The sequence below is a fragment of the Tachysurus fulvidraco genome, chromosome 14 (assembly GCF_022655615.1).
Source record: "Tachysurus fulvidraco isolate hzauxx_2018 chromosome 14, HZAU_PFXX_2.0, whole genome shotgun sequence".
Lineage (NCBI taxonomy): Eukaryota > Metazoa > Chordata > Actinopteri > Siluriformes > Bagridae > Tachysurus > Tachysurus fulvidraco.
The window spans coordinates 12,879,251-12,895,218 of NC_062531.1; the positions used below are offsets into that span (position 1 = coordinate 12,879,251).

At 37.7% G+C, this 15,968-nt stretch overlaps 1 protein-coding gene and 1 pseudogene across 6 annotated transcripts in view; one reads left to right on the plus strand and one right to left on the minus strand.

Annotated features, from left to right (window-relative positions):
- Nucleotides 1–313: 313 nt before the first annotated feature.
- On the minus strand, nt 314–3,646 carry LOC125138508 (annotated as a pseudogene).
- Nucleotides 3,591–15,968, plus strand: part of slc20a2 (solute carrier family 20 member 2) — a 28,872-nt gene continuing 16,494 nt past the window's right edge. For 3 of the 6 annotated variants that reach the window (XM_027167023.2, XM_027167027.2, XM_027167028.2), the window contains exon 1: nt 3,591–3,749. The gene's annotated coding sequence lies outside the window, so the exon portion shown is untranslated. Of the gene's footprint in view, nt 3,833–10,599; nt 10,622–14,862; nt 15,008–15,968 lie in introns of those variants that run through there. The other 3 variants (XM_027167024.2, XM_027167026.2, XM_027167025.2) reach the window with 3 other exon arrangements.

A 15,968-nucleotide genomic window follows, 5' to 3' on the forward strand; every position in this document is an offset into this window, starting at 1 on the left:
GCATGGCTGATGTATATAACAATACCCGGGTGGACAAGCTTCGTTTAATGTGACAAACTCGTTTGGCTGACCCATGTTTCTTTTAAACACAGAACACTAAACTTCTGATCAGTAATCATTTTCTTAGCTATAAGAGCTTTAGATGCAAGAGATTTTATATTTAACAGTCCTAGCTTCAGATCAATGGTGCTGGCTGCGCATTCACTATGATCTAATTTCATGCTAAAAATGTTACTAAAACAACTTTTCTGAGTGTTTATAGTTTTTGCTCAGGAAACAGACACAGTATCTCCCTGGCCCTGGCTCCGGATTGTCACCGATTAACTAGGCCTGTTCTAAAACTATGAGCTATGCTACAAGAAATGACAGCAGCACCTTCCTGAGTGGAGTGGACACCGTCCTGTCCTAACAGGCCAGCCTTGCCCTCAAAAGTCCTCCAATTATCTATGAAGCCCACGTTGTTTTCGGAGCACAACCTGGACATCCAGCAGTTCGGTGACCATAACCTGCTGTAAGCTACTTTGCCATGTCACATTGGGATGGGGCCAGAGCATACTACAGCATCTGACATTGCCTTCGCTAACTTACACACCTCTACAATATTACTCTTAGTAATCTCTGACTGACAAAGGCGTATATTGTTAGCTCCTATGTGGAAAACTACCTTCGAGTACCTATGCTTGCCTAAGACCCTAAGATTACCTGCTATGTCCGGCACCCTGGCTCCCGGAATACATCTAACGAGTGCTGCTGGAGCCCCTAAAGGCCTAGCTAATTTTACATGCCTTAAGATGGAGTCTCCTATAACCAGAGCTCTTTCAGGTTTCTCAGCCTGTGCTTCACTGAGGAGAGCAAGCCTGTTAGACATGTGAAGCGGAGAGGAGTTGGCTTTGGCTTTGGGACTTTGAGTTGTTAGGGCTCTAATGCCGGAGTTGGAGGGTTACTAACTGGAGGGTTACTTCTGTTTCACCTACAGAAACTACACTACTATCGCTATCAATCTCTAGTGTGGATGCGCACCTCTAAAGCTAAGATATATTATGATATAATAAGTTATATTGTAGTTATATAATGTTAAGATTATGATATATCAGAGTTCTTTATAGCACGCCAAAGTTTTTAATAGAAATTGTTGTATTTGGGTGTTTAAAAAGACTCCGACCATAAAGGATTCCATTTAATGTAATAAGGCAAATTTGCTTTTTAGGATTAGAGATCTATAATATTGCTTACACACGGTGTGGAAAGTAATGAAATAGACATATTTAAACTTCTGCTTATTGACTCTGTTACTTCCTGTGTCTGTGAGAGACTTACAAAACCAAGAAGTCATACAGGAATACCTTCAATCAGCTGTAGGTATGTAGCAAGGTGTTTATTATGGATTATTTGTGTTTATTTGGTCCATAATATGGCTGATTTCAATCATGGAAGCGCTGTCATTTGGATCTAGCGCACAGCCACGTTTAGACAGGCACAAGTCTGGTCTGTCCATTTACTGTGGGTAGTGGTGGGTAGATTCCAAAACAAACCCTAAATAGTTATATTTGGATGGAATGAAAACCTATAGTGACATATAAATCAATTAAAATAAGTTTTAGAGTTCGGTAGCTGATACATAGGTGTGAAAACGCAGATACATAGGTGTGCCAACGTGCCAACTTGGCACAGGAGAGTGTGCCTCTACATAAACCTCTCTCTAATATCTCTGATACACAATAGATAAATCAAACTTGAAACAGTTAATGGATTATATTTCTTAATTGTAAATTCTTAAAATTGTATTTTGTCAGGCAGATATTATATATTTTTTTATTTTTGCTGTGTTCCATCTTCGCTTACTCTAATCTGGTAGAATATACATTTTAACACTTCTGCAGGAAACACATGTGTTTCCTTTATTTTGGTAGCAGAATTATTCAAATACACCCTGAGAAATCTCATATATTACAGACGAATGCCAACATGTGCCATCATGGTACAAAGGAGAGTCTGCCTAGATATCCTTCAAAAGACTTCTCTATAATATATCTGACTCACAAAAGATAAATCAGTCTTGATACAGTTAATAGTGATATTTTATAAAAATAGATTTCTGGAGTTATTAAGCTTTGTTATCAATGAATACACAGGGATATTCTCTCTGTAATTGAAACATTTTGTCAGGTGTAAATTTATTTATTTACTTACTTACTTACTTACTGTGTTCCAGCTTCTCTTAATAAAACCTGGTAATATATATGCTTATTTTAGTTTTATATATTAAATATAGTTCTGCAGCAAGTGTTCTTTCTCTCACAAATGTTACCTTAATTTTGGTACCAGAATTATTGAGACACCCATTTTAGTTTTTGAGATATACTCATTTAAAATAGAGAATGTCTTTGAAAAAAAAAACAACAAAAAGAAAAAAACAGAGAAAAACAGGCCTGGGGTGAAAGAGTCTAAACTAGATATACTTTAGATTAAACTTTAGATGTCTCTTCAGTGTTTCGTAGCAATTACCTATACATGCTGCAACAGTCTATATAGTAATGCAGCTGACTGTATAGCTAGAATTTTGTAGGAGGTTTTGACATGAGCTAGCTATTGAACCAAGCAAGCTATCGAATCCCCAAAAATCAACAAGCACGATGGTGTTCAGTCCAGTGTTGCTAACTTATTATTTATTTTATTATTTATTATTATCGTAATTATTCAAACACAAAAGTTCACTCAAGTGTTATTTTTATATTTGAATGCATAGACTGTAGAAGTAAAATCACCCTCTCTGAACAAGTGTCCAAGAGTGATGCAAACCCTAAAATAATTTATTTCCCTTAAAAATCTTACCAGTGGGCCAGAAAGCTAGTGAAGGTCATGTTGACCTTTTATTGACATAACAGCAAGCATTCAGTTACTCCTTAGTGCTTCTGCTGATTACAGTAAGGGTAAGGATTAGATTATTTGGAAATGATCAGTTATTATTTTTTTATATATACAAATCCTTTACAATCCTTCAACAAAAAAAGGAAAAAGCATTTTTGCACACTGACTCATCCCATGCAGTCAGATGGTATCTCAACGTGAGTCACCGTAAATAGGAAGCTGCTGTGTTTTGAGTTAAATGTACACGGGAACGCGCGCCTTTCTGTTTGCACGTGAACTCTGCACCTTAACGTCAATTGTTATGCAACGCTTGTACAAGAGCACATACTTTTGTCTGATCCTAAGTGTCTCTATACCGATGGACAAAACATTTTGTCATACGACAGCACGCGCTGTGCGTCATGTCGACAATAAGGACTGCAGTAAAAAACAAAAACAAAGAACAAAAAAAACAGGAAAAAAAAAACACGAAAACACAAATTAATTACAAATGCGTTTTGAACGGATGGACAAATATAAAACATGATTTAAAAAATAATAAATTAAAAAAACAAAAACTTAGGATGTTCATTACTAGCATGAAATTAGATCATAGTGAATTCTGCCTTTAAAAGAGGTTTATTTATTTACGGCATTACGTCTTCCGTTACCAGTGTCTTTTCCTCTTGGAGCTCAGCCCTCCCTCCGTCTCCTCCTCCTCCGTCTCCTCCTCCTCCTCCTCCTCCTCCAGCTCCATAAACGCCCGGATGCAAACCTGCAGCGCGAGACAGGACAACATGGTCGCTTCATCGAGCAGTGTGTGAAAGGCGCGTGCTGGAATCTCAGCCTGTGTCTCCGGGACAAAACGCGACCTTTTCTTTATTCTAGTCTTTCATTTCTAGGTAAGTAATAGGCGACATGAGAGTTGTTAAGATGTTTAAATAGACCAGACTGGATAAAAAAAAAATCAACGAACGTTTTAAAAGTAAGAGCGCTTTGCTGCTTATTATTATTATTATTATTTTTATTATTATAATTTATTATATAGCACGACAGTGTTTATAACTAGTAAAGCTGGTGAATATCAGTTTTGTATTTGGGATATGTTGCATGTTCGAGCAGAAATTTCTGAAAAACGGGAACATTGTCGATACTGAGATTTCACGTGAATTTTCTGTAGCTAAGAGAGATTTTCGGCTAAACGCTTTGGAAGTGAGACCTGACTGCTATGTCCACGCGACACTAGTTGAAGGAGCGCGTGGACACAATGTTGATGTTTATAGTCGGATTTTATTGACTGAGACACTCTGCGGCTATGATCTGTATTCGTTACAGTGTCCTTAAAGCGGTTTAATGTGGATCGAACAGGACACGCATGTATCCTTTCCTTCCAAATGTCTGGTTTATAGAGTCTCGCGCGCAGGTCGCTTATTGTACACGCTAGCTGAGATAATCATCGGAGGTTTTTTATGTTTGCCTGGAAGTTTAATTGGTCGCGTTTAAACCATCTTTCCTCAATACTGTGTGAAATGACATTGGCAGCCATAACAGAAAGACTTACAATTAGAAGCATGAAGGATACAGGCTTCACATAGCTGTTCTAAACATATGCCAGAGATTGAGAAATGTCTTCTCAGAGACTTAGACCAGCAACAAGTTATAGAACAACTAAATATTTACATGCAATTTATACCTAACATGTCAGAGCCTGAGAATCTCTTTTGTCCTTCACACTAAATAATCCTTCATGGAAATGTGTACTTGTACTTGCATACCTGGAAGGTCCATATATGACATTCAGTTATTGTTTATATAACTAGGTTGTGCTAATATTGGGTTGTGCTCAAACAACTGTCTTGGCAAAGGTGTAAGAGTCAAACTGAATCAAAACTGCCTTATGTCCTTATCCAGTACAAACAGGATTCACTTAACCAGAATTTATGTGATTCTACCAGAGGCAAGTCATGTTAATGAAGCCTTTGCACAGCCAATTTTCTCTTGTGTATAAAGTTTGAACCGTTTCAAAGCCGAGTTCTACTTCTAATAAAGGATGAGACAAAGTTTCCGCAGTATGGATCGTGAGTCATCTGTCACTCCAGCCCCAGCACTACCCATAATACTCTGGCCATGCTCTGAATACCAGTGCTCCCACCAAGGCCTTGTGTGTATCCCTGACAACAGTATTCTGTCCGTGTGGCATCCCCACAGAGGGCAATCTGCCCATTTACAGTTTCACTGTAAAACTAGTAATTCATTGATATATATATGAATAGTGTTATGGTACATAGAGCCCAAATTTATATTTTCTCAAGCACAATAACATCAGAGGAAATGCAGTTTATCAAAGCACTATGTGAGCAAAAATAAGTTACAAGTGGCCGTGGTGATTTATGTACAAACCACAAATGTTCTAGTTAAAGTGACTCAATGCCTCTAAACATAGAAAATGCCTTAAAAGGCTGAGAATATGGGGCTTAATTACTTTCCAGTGATGAGCTACTCTCACAGGACCAGACATGATCTCGAAAGAGAGAGTACACTAGTGAGAAATTTGACTTAAGGGTGTAGTAGGCAGTGAACTCGTATTTTTTAAATTTCTAAGCTTAAACCAAAGCCTTTCGATGTCAGAACACAAAGTAAGGGCAGTGACTAAAGAAAAACATACAGTACCATGAATGGAAGCCAGAATAGCTGAAAAGTTGCCAACAATAACTCTTTTCTCCTGGAAGGTGTGCCACAGCTTACTGTAGCTCTGCAAATTACTCATAATCATTCATGTTGATGTTTTCCACAGTCAAGCGAATGGTGTCATATTTAATTACCTGTTCCGAATTTGCATTTCAATTTGAATCTGAATTTAAATGTGCTTTTCTTGTCCTAGTACCACGCAAATTGACATGTTTGAAAATGAAAATATGGCACCACAGTTGACCGATCACACACTGTAGTCACAGAATTGTCCTGATTAATGTTGCTGGCTCCAATGTCTTCTCTGCCTTTTTCCTGGTGAATTTAAAGTTTAATGATTTTGATCATGAAATTATTATTATTTTTTAAATGTTTTTTTACCCACAGTAGTGTTTTTTTTTTTTTAGTATTATTTTTTTTTAACTTCTATTGCTATTTAACTTGATTACATTTATTTCCCCTTGAATCAAATTCCTAATGGATTCAGTTCCCAGTTTTTTTTTCCGGCATGGTACAGCATGGTTCACTTGGTGGAGGATATAGCACTAGGGTGACAGACTATGTGAAATACGCTGAGCTGAGTTGTGTGCTACTGTGTGGTGGATGCTACTTGGGAAAAAAAACCTTAAACTGGCTTGAGAGGAAGTTACCCCTCCTGAGTATAAACGTTCCTTGACTGTTGTAAACTGGGGTAGAATTTCAATATTTTGGAGCAGGGTTTTTTTTTTTTATTATTATCCTTAGAGATCATATTAGGCATTTGAACTTATGTTGCCTAGAAAATGCAAATAACCTAGGACAAATATGCAGAATATAAGTAGAACTAAAATGAAAGTATGTCTCTTCAAACTGTTTTAAGGGATGTTAATGACCCTGCTGCATAACATTGTTCATCATAGACTACTGAATCAGTATCACTGTAACTGCTTGGATCAGTGGCTACCTTTACAAGTATTGGCTGATACCCTAATCATTTAGCTAGCTATTATAATTGATGAATTGCCTTAATAGATTGTGAGTGATAACTGCAGCTAACTCTGCTTGAAAATGGCAAGTAATCTGGGTGGCTAAAATTACCCAAGTGATCTGAGCTAACGTAGCAAGGCTGTGACATTAACTGAGTGAATTAATGTATTTTAAAAAACTGGGATCTCAATTTTTTTATGAATTAGACAGCTAAGGTTGTGACCCTGTGCTTGCTGTTGTTGAGTGGTGTCTTTCATGTCATCATAAAAGGGTGGTGAAAGTTTAACATTACTATATTAGATTTCAAGATTTTATCATCCCCTTAATAGCTTGGTTGTTGTGTGCGAATTGATTGAGACAGCATGGGAGTGCTTGCTTAACGACTCCATCTCAAGAAATAATTAGAACTGATGTTCGTCTGCCTGTGACGATTAGCTATGCATTGTATTGTCATGTCATGATTATTTCATGACAATTTTCTGTATAATTGTTGTACCATCTGGTGACACTGAAGAGCAATAATGAATAGATTATTTAAAAAATAAAAAAACAGCTGCTGAGTTAAAGATGAGAAATGTCATTGTTGATTTGAAATATAATCTCACAGTGATGCTAATATATTTATTTCAGCATGAGTCATATAGCTCAGGAAGTTTACATAACCCCTGACATTTGTATGTATAGTAATAGGTAAACTGTGCTGAACAGCTTTGCATGAGTGGAACAATTCTGGATCAGCAAAAGTGTGTGCTCACTATAGAAGATCTACAAAATCTACAAAAAACCTGCTTTAGAACTTGTTGAACAACCACAGATCTAGATTGATAGTCCGGTTAAACAAAACCATTACTAATATGATTGTGCCATGAGATGTGACGTGATGAGGTTGTGGCCTAAATATCATAGTTGTTTACTTTAGGTTTATTACAAATTCATACATTAAGTTTTTATACTGCACTCTTTGGTTAGGCAATAATCTGCACCTGCTTTTGTTAATGCTCAAAATCCTCAAGCGGACTTTTTGTCTATGTATGGCACAATAACCATGATGAGGCAAGTGCTCATCTAAAAATATCAAATTGGTATTTGGAACTTGATTAGGTGATAGGTGGGCTCAAGAGGTACAACGTTTGGTGTGTATTTTTTGCTGAGTATGTGTATGTTCCTGGTAGAGTGTATGTATTACAGTCAAGAGGTGAGTATGTGCATGGACAGCTGGCTGGGTTTTCCTCTGGATAGCCTGTGACAGGACTATTTCCAGCGCCCATGGGTCATGTTGCCGCTAGGGAAGATAACACCCTGATAGCACAGTGACTGGCAAACATATGGAGCTATAGAGCCTTGTAGCAGCTAACCATTGTTAAATGGTACTTTTGTCACATAAGTGTGTGTCTATATATAATATATAAGTAAATCCCTAATGACTTGAATTGGGACAGAGTTGAATCTGAACCTCTTTTAAACAAAAGTTTGAGAGAAATTTGCGTAAACTGCCTTTTAACGGACAGAACATACAATCATAAGCGACAAATGAACCGGAAGAGAAACTCTAATTTAACAGATTATAGAACAGGACTTGGATAAGTGTAGAGAGATTCATCTATCATATGGAAGAAAAAGTGTTTATGTTCAACCAAATGTTTCAGTTGCACTGTAGCCACAAATGTACAATAAAGGATTCACAGGGAAAAAAGTCAAGAAAGGAACTGCCCAAGTAAGAATGCGAACAAGACAGGCCAAAATGTTAATTGCTGCAGAGTTCAGAGGTTTGAAGCCAAGCTTGCTTTGTGACTGCAAGGTAATCATTTTGAGATTTTTTATAATGTATTATTTTGAGGAGTTTTCGTTGCATGTGTCTTAGTAATGTTGGTGGTGTACGTCAGTAGTGAATGATTGATTCACGTAGGATATGCAGTCTATATTTAAATCCGAGAAGTGTGGAAGTGTGTTAACGATGTCTACATACTGTAGCTGTTACACTAAAAATTCCATAGTATTGCATACTATGTATAGCTCATAGAAATGTAAACTGCTTGCGTTGACCTGTGTGACATGCTCTTATTATAGGGCTTGTGGTTACAAAAATGAATGATCATAAGTATCTTGACTTGAAGGGACACATTGACCAGGCTTATTAAGTGTTAGCTATGTTTTGTTATTCAGTATACATACTTAGCTTTAGCGCTCAATGATGAAAGAGTTCTCCCCTCACCCACATATTACCCACTGTCAGTTTGGCTTTAACATGTTTAACATTTTATAGCGCGATGGGATTCCAGTGGCTACATCTGAGGGGGAAAAATTAGCAAAATTCCCCAAACTGCAAATTCTTTGGATTTAAAAGCAGTGTTTTAATGTCAGTGTGGCCGCTTTGGGCAGGTATTCTATAAAAATATTGTTGTGCACTGCAGAGAAATTCAATATCCCCTATAGTGAAGAATAATGTTCAGGGTGATGAAGTCAAGGGGTGAAATAACTCTCTTCCCTTTTATAGATTTACCTCACTTCATTTAGCTAAAGAGTAGTGATTTTAGATGCTCTGGGTTCAGAAAGAAAAGCTGTTGCCATATAGAAAATGTCAGCCTCGATTTTTATTTATTTTTTCACCACTTTGCATCAACTTATGTAGTTATATTTATGGTACATGCTTTATATCTGTAACTTCGGTTTCCCATAAGCAAGAATGTGATATGATGTACAATAACTTTAAGTGCTCTCTCTGACAGTTAAGTGGTGCTGGTGAATGCTGTAAAAATCAGATTAATTCCTGATCTCTATCTTGGTCAGCGAGACAGAACTGTTGGTCCCACTCAAATGTTAAAAGCTGAATCTGCCATACCACTGATACTTTGCCAAATGTGAGGTTTGTGGGAGGGGTGTATTAATCAAAATGGGGGGAAAAAAACTATTGTAGGCTCATGACCCAAAGAGGTTTAATGGAGGATACAGTGGGCTGTGTAGCTTATTGTGACTTTCCATTCCAGTCTGTGATTACAGTTTTTACCAATTGCAATTGGTAAAAACTGTAACACTTTTCCAGCTCTGCCTCTGTTTTTCAGGAGTTTTTAAGTATGCGTCTTGTGGTACGGTCAGGTGTTGTATGAGTGCCATAGCTAGGTGCAAACTCCACTTAAACTTACTGTGATAAATATATAGATAACGAGCACAGTTATATGTAAATCTGACAATGACTCAATATAAGATAGTGAGATTTTTTTTAACATGAAACAGGCTAAATTATTTTATAACATCATTGTACTGCTCTCCGTCTGTAGTATTATACGACACTTCATCTTGTATTTTATTAAATTACACCTATTTAAACCCTGTAGATTATCTGATGCTGATGATCTGCAGATTATATGCTTATGTAGTCATCCTTTTTAGAGTGATGCATTGATATAAAGTCATGCTGACATCCTGAATGAAATAACAAACAGTCTGGGCTCAGTTTAGTGTGACTAGCTTAGCTGGAACTGGTGGCCACTTGTTTGACAGGGACACCTGTTAAGACATGACTACGGGTTTGTTAGACAGGAGTCATGTGAACTTTCACGTTGAACTGCGGAGTTGTTTTTCCTCCTTTCTCCTCCCAGAGGTGGCGCCTCAGTTCAAAAGGCAGTGTGTAAAAGTTTCCCAACTGTCATCACAATGCACATCCAGGTAAATCTTCCCCTTCAATTTTGGTGCATCAGAAAGTGAGTATAGCTATCTGAGAAATTAATAACATGTGTCCTTTATGGTAGTAGTTTAAAAGAAGAATCCTGTGCTTGCAATTTCGCCAATTTATGTAGTTTTCCACAAAAAGCTTGGTTCTGAAATAATAATAATAATAATAATAATAAGAAAAAAAAGCAGTACTACAAAAAAACCATTTGACCATTTGTGTATTTGCTGTCACAAAGATCCCGGTCCATGTTTATTATCCACTAGATGCCACTGGTGTACATTAGCACTCACTCAGCACTCATTATCACTCACTCACTTCCTGTTTTGTCACTTCCTGTTTGTCATCCACATGGTGAGATGGAACAAATATATTCTACCTGTATCATGTGCCGTCCAACCAAGAAGGTGCAAGTTATAGCCCCTCTCTTAGCTCATAAGCAGGCAAAAATTGGTATGTGTATATATTTCCATTTCATTTTATGAGTTTAATGTTATATGTTTATTTTCCATGCAACTGCATGTGTAACTGTTGTATATTTCATATGCCTTTTACTCCGTTAACAGTGTTTGTCTATACCAATAAAATAAAACCTCCTGTGAAAAAGAAATTCAAGCCTTCACACTGTGACTATGGGAGGCATAATTTGTATCACTATAGTATTACTCATTGAGTTCATTTATTGATGATAATATCCCCTTGGCCAGCTGCCCCAACAGGTTCCTCCATAATAGTTTCCTGGGTTATGTATGTGTGGGGCGGAGCTATCAAAACAGGGGTGACACCCATTTGGGTTGGTGGTGTGTTTTGTTTTGGTGATTTTGAATGTCAACATTGGCTTTTGAATGTCATGCATCCCCTCTTTAATACTGTTTGTTTTCAAATATCTTGATTTTTGACTAATTCGTCAAAATCAGTCAGTCATGATTTCTTGTTTTAGCATGATCTAGCAATATGTTTAGGGAAATTCATGCTTTGTCTTTTCAACCAATTTATTTTAGTAACTGTAAAGATTGCTATGTTTCTAGTTGTTGTTGGACTTTGCCAGGTGGAGATGACAAGGTGGAGATGGCAGTCAGCACTTTGTTTTCTATTCTTATGTAATCTGAACCATGCTTTGTCAAAAGTGAGGTGTGCTGAAATGAAACGCTAACTAGAACTAAAAGGCTAAAAGGGAACTATAAACTTTGGCTACTTGGGCTATCTGACTGGCCAGAGTAAATGGTCCTTGGACTGATTGTTTGAATTGTAGACTCACTGGGTCATGGGTAAATGCACGGCATTCATTGTAAAACCTTATTTGATTTGTATTGTATCTGCTGCTGCTGCTGTCATAATGGCAGCCCTTCATTGTACCTTTTCTTTTTTTTTTTCTTCTTTTTTTCCCTATTCATTGTCTCTTTTCATTTACTTTTCACAAGGTGCACTTTCAGAGTGTGAAAGTAGGACAGAGCAGTAGGCAGCAGAAAGGACCGTTTTTGTTTCCCCTGAAGCAAAGTGTGTTTTTGAAAGGAGATTCCATGAAAATGCATTAAGCAATGTCATGCTGTTCACCTGATGTACTCTTATTCAAGTGACCTGCATTATTCTTGACATTTCCTCAAAGGAGTTTCAAATATAGTTTATTTAGCTTTAGAGCTTTGTTCCTCATGGAATGAATATTTGACCGCGTTTATCACTTCCACATAGTGTGTGGTTGTTTGAGAAGACCAGTTTGGTGAAGTGAATTGGTTGGACTTCATCATTGTGTATCTTTTTGTATTTATTATTGTTAATAATGTATTTCAACGGTGAATATAATATTTTCCAAATTCTTGAGGGTTTACCTGGACATCATAATACAGTTGTGTACTTACTAAGGAATTTATTCTTAAATTAAGCAGCCTTTTGAAATTACTTTGGAGAATTCACTACATTTTCAGGTTTATTTTAAAGCCTTTGTCACATAGCAGATATACATACTGTTCCTAGAATCCTAATCAATTCAATTTATTTGTATAGCATTTTTAATAATTGACATTGTCTCAAAGCAGCTTTAAAGGATATGAAATTCCTCAAAAGGAATGATGGATATAAACAATTTAATTTTAAACTTTGCAATATTTATTCTAAAATGTTTTTCTAATGAACAAGCCTGCAGTGATGGTGGCAAAGAGAAACTCACTGAACTGATATGAGGAAGAAACCTTGAGAGTAACCAGGTGCAGAAGGGCAACTCATCCTCATTTGGGTGACACTGGGCAGTAAATAATGTAAATGTTTATAATGTCCTTTCTACAACAGTTTGTAATTGAGTGGAATTGTGCAATCAGGAGCTCTTGAGTAACTAATACATCTGTAATAAACTCTGAAATTGGTTTGACCTAACACTAATTTCTTCCTGCCTGTGTTCAAATGTTCACTGATGAAGACCCGAGCACAAAGCTGACCGTTGCAATGGCAGTTCAAAGACTGAGTAATAGCCTCAAACTGAGTTCTGTCCTCAGTAATTCCATGGGTCATGGGCTATCCATGCAGATCTTTCCCAGTCAAGCTAAAGATTATAACGATGAGAGAATAAGATGATTTTCCTCCCTTTTTGGGTATCTCCCAATTCCCATCTACCATCCAGCTCTCCCCATCATAATACAACTGCCAACTGGGGAGGGTGAAGGCTAACACGTGCCTCTTTGAGACACTTGTAGTCTGCTAAACCCCTTTTTTTGTACTGTTGCTCATGCTGCATCACAGGGCAGCAGAACACTCTGTCCTCATTTGCAGTGTAGCGGTCATTCCTCTTACATATAGATGAACTTCAAGGTGCCAGAGATTGGCTAGTGATAGTGTGCTCGGTGGAGGAGAACATGGATGCCATTCCTCTTACCCCGAGAGCACAACTAAGCTCCCTTAGACGAATCCCGTAGATAGCTGTGGCATCACTGGGATACAAACTTGTGATCTGTCACTATGGTGAACACACAAAGAAGAAACTTTGGGTGGAATCTGAACATAAACGGATTAATTTTGCTCTAGGTGAAATATGGACATTGTTAATTCCAGACAAATCAAAAATACAGACCGGTGAGAAGTTTCATATGCTTGCTAATCTACATATTTCACCAGAATTTCTCCATAAAGAAAGTTGATAGCTGTGAAATGACTCATGCCATAAACTTTTCATAATGTTATTGGTTGAACTGAGTTTTTTCTTTTTTTCTTTTAACAAATTAAGTAATAACTTTGAGGAGTAGTGTTAATTGTTGGTCCTCTCACGTTACTGTCTCTGCTGTGAAAGAGGCACTCCTCGAGGAGAACAAGTCGGAGCCAAAATAGCTGATGATCAAAAGAGGTGCCTTTTGTAAACCCTGGCTAAACCATGTGAGAGGAATAGTCGAGCCAGACAGCCTTCCCACACCATGTTTGGATCATTTCTGTCAGTAACATCTCAAGGTAGTATAGTTGCTTTGTAAGATTAGAATTGTCATAGAATGTTCTTGAATCTACTTGAGGCTCTTTGAGTCACAACCAATGAATCAGTGTGATGGATATGACCCTGAATCAGTGTGACAGTGTCAGATGGATTGCCACTAGTGTTGCTGCTTAGACAGCCAGTGTCACAAGAACCACTGTGATTGCTGCTGCATCCCCAGTGCCAGAGGCAGTATCTATGTGCGGTTTGGCTATTTTTGATAGAATGTAAGATGGGACTTGCGAGAAACTGCATCGACTTCACACCACTTCAAGTTTGGGCGGTTTGTGCAACCTACTAGTGAGAATCGTCCTCCCAGTTCATGTCTCCACAGTTGTTTTGGTTTGAAGAGGTGGGCAGTGAAAGAGGGGGCACGTGATAATGATATCATCCTCATGAAAGGAACAATTGTTCCAAGTCCTGAAAGAGAATGAGGAATGTGCAAGCATAACAATAGAATTTGTAATGAATCTGATGTAATTGGCCTGTTGAGAGGAGTTGAAGTCTGTGGTCTATATATTATGTGAAGTTCAATTGTTTAATGGTTCCTATTTTATGGCACAGGTGTGCCTTGGCTTTGCCATTTTACATATTTCATTCCACACAAATAACACAGCCATGGTGCTAATCTGATTAATCAGTCATGCCATAACGCTCATGTGTGCTCTTTGTGCTGTGAAGGGGGAAAAAAACCCTCTTTTGTGCACTTGAGGGATCAGGCATTTCCTAATGGATATAAATGCTTTTATTAGTTATTGTTCTTTGCTAGTTTGTCTTAAGAGAACATAATGCGACTGTAGCAGTGTCAGCCCTGTAAACACCATTGAATGTCCTTGGTGTGCCGACATGCCTTTCCTGGTTTGGAAATTTGCATTCCCACGGCCCCCTTTACCAAGTTTCGCTATGATTGGCTCAGTCACCCCGTCATGCTTTCTTCTCATGCAGAATTGCCCAGTGAGAGGTGGTGGCTGCCTGAAGTGCAACAGGATTGGTCAGCGTGCACCCGATGCCGGTGCTCTCATTTAAGAGGCAGTCTAGACTGCAGTGACAGGCGTTTCATGAGGAGGGAGCTGCAGGATCACACGTCACATCTAACTCTCGATCTCACGATTTTCTCTTCTTTCTGACAAAGTGCTTTTTTTTTTTTTTTTCCTCCCCTCACTGCCGGACACTTTTTTTTAAATTTATTTATTTTTTTTTCCTTTTTTGAACGGATTATCTGCTCACCCTGATGCTTTGTCATTCTCATCTTTAGTACCTCACATGTAATTTTCCTCATTCTTCCCAGGTCATATTTAATTTGTCCATCACTCAGTCTGTCATTTCTCAAACCATTATCCTTCTACCCCCTCCCTTTCATAAAGATTCACTCAATACTGCATAGTGTGAAGGTGAGTAGAGTGGATCAGAGCTTACTGCAGTGAGTGCGGCAGGTTTTCTCAGTCTCTTCGCACTTACCATTTTCCTCATCCCCCCCCCCCCCCACTCTCCTCCCCCCTCCTACTGTGATGCAACAGGTACTGATTGTGCCTTCTGGATGTGTGTGAACTTGTGAAACCTTAGATGAAGTTTGCGTGTATCATATAGAGTTTGAGCACCAATTGATTTAAAGCTGCTGGGATTTAATCTGTCCAAGTAGAGTGAATTGACTTTATTATTGCTTTATTATAGACTTTTTATTACATGTACAGTATATCTGGCTACATTAATTACCTGTGTGTTTGATTTCCTCAGCTAAATAATTGGTTCTTTCTGATCTTAGGGAGGGTGTTAAAAGGTTAATATATTTATCTGACTGAATCTGCACAGTGAATACTGAACTGCAGGACTCTCAGGGTCATGGTTAGAGGGGAGTTTACTCACGTGTGCACGTGTACATCTTTTACCGATATAAATAACGAACTCGTAACGCACTAGTGACCCTGAAGCAGTTATATGTAGGATTGAATGATCCACAAAATATCTCCGCTTGATGCAGCATGCTCTTAGATTCAAATAACTATATAAACAGTCACCCCAATAATGTTGTTAGTGTTTAAATGACCTCGTAATAGCATTGGTTTTCCATTTGTACACATTGAGCTGTTTATCTGTATTTACTTACTTTTATAACTATATTAATGTTGAATTCAGTTCTTGGTGTCTTTTTTTGATTTTCTCTAACAGCATGATTCTATCAGCTGGGAGGCAGATTGTAGGCTTGAATTAATCTACTTTTGTTAATATCTTATGCTATCATGATTTAAATTAAGAAAACCCGGAATAAGTCATAACTTATGTTATTCTTTTTGTATGGAAACATTTAACAATTAACTAAATTCCAATTTCATTCATTAAGATTAGAGGTGATGC